Source organism: Triticum dicoccoides, chromosome 2B (genome assembly GCF_002162155.2).
Source record: "Triticum dicoccoides isolate Atlit2015 ecotype Zavitan chromosome 2B, WEW_v2.0, whole genome shotgun sequence".
Taxonomy (NCBI): domain Eukaryota; kingdom Viridiplantae; phylum Streptophyta; class Magnoliopsida; order Poales; family Poaceae; genus Triticum; species Triticum dicoccoides.
In genome coordinates, this window is record NC_041383.1 from 8,796,955 (window position 1) to 8,802,878 (window position 5,924).

A 5,924-nucleotide genomic window follows, 5' to 3' on the forward strand; every position below is an offset into this window, starting at 1 on the left:
CATCCACCGCTCCACCGCCGCCAACGGGCACCCCCCGCACCCTCCCCCGCTCCACCGCTGCCGCCGATGATATTTTCAAGTAACAAAATTGATGATATTTTTTAAAAAATTATTACTGTTTTTATAAAAAATTATTACTGTTTCATATTCATATTCATTTTCTAAAAAATAATAATAATAAAGTGTAGACTACAATTGTTGTTAAAAAACAATTATTACTGTTTTTATAAAAAAATATTACTGTTTCATATTCATATTCATTTTTAAAAAAAATACTAATGGCGCACCGACGGGGGGTGCGCCATTGCTATCTAAAAAAAATATTTCTAATGGCGCACCGACAGGGGGTGCGCCATTAGTAAGCTTCCCCCTAGCTATCCTCCCTCTCCCTCGCCAGATCCCCTTCGACCCTCTCTCCCTCGCCACCAAATCCACCCGCGCGCTGCCCCGACCCACGCCGCCGCCGCCCTGACCCTCGTCTGACTCCACCCCCGCCACCCCCGCGCCCTCGCGCCCCCACCCCCGCGCCCCCGCGCCCCCACCCCCGCCGCCCCGAGCCTCGCCGTCTTCGTCTTCGTCTGTGCCTTCTTCCACCTCCGGCCACCCGCGGCCTCACCGTTGAACCATCCTCGACCACGCCGTCTACTCCTCTGCGACCGCTGTGAGATGCTCTTCAGTTTCCCCTCCTCCCCTTGGTCGTTTGCTTCCCGTAGCGCCGCCCCTGTGATTTTGCCGCACCACTATCCGCCATGGTCGGGCCTTGCTCCGCGCGCGGCTGCACCGTGCCGCCCACTGCCTGACCTCGCCTCCGGCTGTCACCCGGCCACACTAGACCGTGCTCACCCCGCCCTTGTCCATTCCCTGGTCGCGGGCCCGCGCCCTGGCCTGTAGCCGTCCGCTCCTGATGGCGGCGCTGCAGCCTGCAACTGCTGCTATGGTCTACACGACTGCCGCCCAGCTCGCCAGGGGCCGCATCCGGCCGTGCGCGTTGTCGCCTGGCCGCGCCCCGTTCCGCCACTGCCACTGCTTCTGCTGTCGCTAGCTGCTGCTGCTCTTAGTCATTGTTTGCTATTGCTGGCCGCTGATGTTGATGCTAAGCTACTGCCGCTACTTTTTTCTGCTAATTGTTGTCGCTTGTAGTAGTTGCATTGGTGTTGCTGCCGCATATAGGCCGACCCTTAGGTTAGTTAGCTATAGTTTAGGATAATTGGCATAGGTGGTTAGGCTAATTAGTGGTTATTAGATTTAGTGTATATGACATGTGGAACCTACTGTTAGATAAATTAGATTAAAAATATCTAAGCCTATGACATATGGGTCACACCTCTCCTTTTGGCTCGTCAAATTAAATTGGCCAACTCGAATTAAAAGTAATTTAGAGAAACTAGAATATTGTTTAAATCTTTGAAAAATCCTTTTATTCTTCAGTGATTATCTAGTTTTGTTCTAGATAACGATTAAATGTGGCTGATTATCCTCTCAATTCGGTCACTTGCTCGTTTCGGTTTAATGATTGCATTATAGTTCACTTTTTCAGTAAAATGTTCTGTTGCAATTCATTCCATTAGTTTGGTGCTGAAATGATCTGTCATAATTCCTTCTTTCTGTTGCATTGTTTGGAATTGTATCTCACTTTAGCTGCTAAACTCTCTGGAATTAATGCTTCATATGATGTTCAATTTTTTCATAAGTTGAAGAAACAATAGTTCTACTGACAAGCAGAAGAAAGGATTGGGCTCTGGTCCAAATGATGTTTAACATGAATTTAACTAAATAGGAATTTTATGTTGTTGCTGCTGAAGACGAGTAGTTGTAGGAAGATGATGCATAGTAGTTTTATGTTGTTGTAGTAGTTGTAGGATGTTATTGTAGTTGAAGTTGCAGGAGTAGATAACGGAGTACTGCCAATTTACCGTTAGTAAAGATGTTGAACACACAACTGTTGTTTACTCTAGTGATAGGAGTAGTAGTGGTGGCCATCTAGTTGGACTACTACTGCTAGGACTTGCTCCAGATTTTAGTATTTCTTTTCTTTTAGGATTTATTTTCTTCTAGAACTAGGTTTTATTATTTTTCTGTTGTGATTGTTTTTTTAGCTCTTTCTTTTTCATTTCCTACTATCCTTATCCTAATTATCTTAAATTTTATGATTTGTGTAACAGGATTAGATCTTGGATTTGCTAGTGGACTTTGGGAGTTTCTTAGCCAGCTTGGTGACTCCATATTTTTCATTATTTCAGCAAGTTTTTTGTAAGCATTAAACTTCCAGCACTACATTTTTATCTTATGTGTACATATGTTTGCTTCCAATTGCTATATATGTATTGTTGTTACTAAAAATGATGAAGCTCCTGTCAATTGCTATATATGTGTATTGATACAGTTCAGATTTGATTAGTTCTATAAATTTATTAGACCAAATATATATTTCAGATTTGTATAGTTTCGGAGATTTGTATGACCAAAGATACAGTTCAGATTTGAATTGTTTCAGAAATTTGTATGACCAGAGATACAGTTCAGATTTGAATTGTTTCAGAAATTGGTATGACCAAAGATGGTATTGTATATAAATGGGCTGCTGTAGAACTGTTCTTCATCTTTACAGTGTTGTTGTATAGAAATGTGCTGAATTTTCTGCTCTGATGGTTGCTCAAAGAAATTTAGCAAAAAAATGGGGTCCTGGGAGACGCCGCTGCTGCTTGAGGCCCTTGAGAGGCCCTTCGTGTCGTGATGATTTTGCAGGTACCCCGAGAGGCCATTGAGTTCGCCGGAATGTCGATTAACTTCCGTTCCGGCAAATTCGGGTACTCCATATGTCCTATTTTCAGAAAAGGTCATGCTGAAATTTTCCGTGAATTTTAGCATGACTTTGCTAAAAATCGGACATATGGGGTACTTGCTACTAATGCATGGGCCGGGGTATCTTAGTACTCAATTAAGTAGGATCAATTGCCCCTTTCTTCTTGCTGCATTAAACCATAGGTGGCAATAGAGCCAAGTGATTAGGCCCAACTTAGAATTCTCCTCAGCATTGATAAACCCTAGATGATAAACCCAACATAGGTGGCAATAGAGCCAAGTGATTAGTGCCAAGTGATTAGGCCCAACCTAGGGTGCCTCGGCATCGATAAACCCTAAATGATGAAAACTTAACTTACCATTTAGGGTGCCTCGGCGTCGACAAACCCTAAATGATGAAACCTTGGCTTTTAGGGTGCCTCGGTGTCGATGAGAACCTAAATGATGTAGGCTTAGGCTTTTAGGGTGACTCGGCGTCGACAAACCCTAAATGATAAAAGCTTAGCTTTTAGGATGCCTCGGTGTTGACAAACCCTAAATGATGAGACCATGATCTTGTTCCTTGACAATAACCAACTTTTTGACCAAACATTTTTCCTATTTAGAGCGAAACATGGCCCAAAACGATGAGGCCGGCGGTTCGGGCGGCAAGCAATTCTGGGAGCTGTCCCAGGAGTTGGAGAAAGAACATCACCCTATGAGAACACCGCGGAAGACACTGATCCTGACTACACAACACCTAGTGGCGTCGGGGATGACACCACTGATGGCGCCGCCGAGGATGCCACCACTGATGATGGCGGCGCACACACAGATGGCAGCCAACCGAAGAGGCAACGAAAGGACCGGCACCCGAGCGTGCTCGGCACCGTCAGGGAGAAATTTACTGAAGTGGACTCCGACGGGAATCCGGCGGCGCCCAAACAAGTAGTCAAGGGGTACTCGGTTCAGCTCGGGTGCATTCTCCGGAGCACCGTCTCGATCAACACCGAGAACCTAAGGCATAAGGACTAAGGGAATTTGCGCACCCTCCTCTTCACGAAGCTGCACGAATGATACAAGTTCTCCGCTGAGTTTGCAAACACATGGCTCTCAGGGAATAAAGTGAACAGTACCGCCCTCACGAGGATGACCACGACCCTGTCTACTTGGAGAAGCACGGTGAAGGCAATGATTGACAAAGGTGGTAATTATGACAAGATCAAGGCGAAATATCCTTTCATGAGCTAAGATGAGTACAAGGAGTTCAAGATCAAGTGCGAGAGCAGCGCAACCTCCGAATCAAGTCAGTGGGGGAAAGAAATGCAGAAGTTGAACTTAGGGGTCCACCAACTCGGTCCCGGCGGTTACAGAGTGGCGGAGCCTATATGGGACAAGGAGGACGCGGAGCGTGCCGAGCAAGCCTACATCCCCGCTTCGAGAAATACTGTGACAAGCAGACCAGGAACTTTCTCAGGGCCCGGTACAAGGAGGATCCGGTAACAAAGGAGCTTACCACGGATCCGAAGATCAGGGCGCTCGAGCTTGTTTTGGTAAGGAATACACCCCCGCGTAATTAGCTCCATATGGTTGCACTCTAATTAATCCCCAATATTTCTAAATGGTTCACGTTCCTTCCGCAGGACACTGAAAGCAGTAGCGCGGGGTCGTCTCAGAGCTCCCCTTTCGACACCCCTTTAAATAGGGCGTTGAACGTAATGAAAAACAAGGATAAGCTCAGTAAGCCAACGTCAGCTGGTCGTGTGGCCGGCAAAGGCTTGTCCACAAAATGGTCGTCATACTATACCGCTGGTGGGCGAAAGGAGAAAAAGACCAGCTCGAAAAGCCAGTCGCGCGAGGTTGAAGCACTCAAGGCACAAGTGGCGTGGATTCCGGAGCTTGTCCAAGAGCAAGTGAAACAACAACTGGGAATGAAGATCAACGCCATGGTGCCTACGTTGATTCATGGGCTGACGACGTGGATTGCAGGCGGCCAACAGGGGCCTCCCCCGGTTCCCAGCTTCACGGCCAGCAACACTAGTAGAAAAAGGGCCTATTGTCCCGGTTGGTGAGGGCCTTTAGTCCTGGTTCATGAACCGGGACTAAAGGGTCGGTACTAATGCCCTGACCCCTTTAGTCCCGGTTCAATCCAGAACCGGGACAGAAGGGCCTCCACGTGGCCTGTCCCCTGAGCCCAGGCAGGAGGGCCTTTGGTCCCGGTTGGTGGCACCAACCGGGACCAATAGGCATCCACGCGTCAGCGTTTATGTGGCTGTGGTTTTTATTTTATTTTTTTGAAAGGGGGGGGGGGTTTGGGGGGTTTGGGGGGTTAATTTAGGTGTTTCATATATTGTGCTATAGCTAGCTAATTAATAGAGAGAAGTGTCCTCTCTTTTGTCCGTGCTTGGTCGACGCTACGTACCATACATACATACGTATAGAGAGGACTAGCTAGACACGCTAGCTAGCTAGTAAGCAAACAGAAGATCGTCATGAACATATATGCATACAGAGAGAAGTGATATCGACCACCTCTCCTTCTCCGAGAGATTGGCCGAACAAACAAGTTCTCGTATATCTATCCGACACTACCGGCTACATATATACAATAATTATCTTTTACAAATATATAATCTCCTAAAATACGGACGCGTGGTCCACATAGTATTCTCCGTCTTCAGCGATCACGTGGTCAAGAAAGAATGCCGCCAATTCCTCTTGAATTGCTCGCATGCGATCTAGTGCTAGGAGTTCATCCCGCATCCGAAACATCTAATTTTAAGAAGGGGGTCAATACATATATATATATATATATATATATATATGAATGAATGAAACTCAACACAAATGATGGTAATAAAATAAAATTGTGAATATTGTTATTTACGCACTTCATCCGGAGGGCTAGAAAAAAGAACAAAGACGAGAAACATCGAGAGGGCATCACTTCCTTCTGCGATTATGTCCCTCAACAACGCTTCTTGTGCTTCGTCTCGGGGGGTATCCATAGTTTCTACAAATATTTACAACATGGAAATTATTATTCAAACATGACAGATATGGATATATTAGTGGCAAACGTAGAACTAGCTAGCTAATCACAATAAGGAATCATATTAGTGGCCTCGACGCTGCTTCTCTAG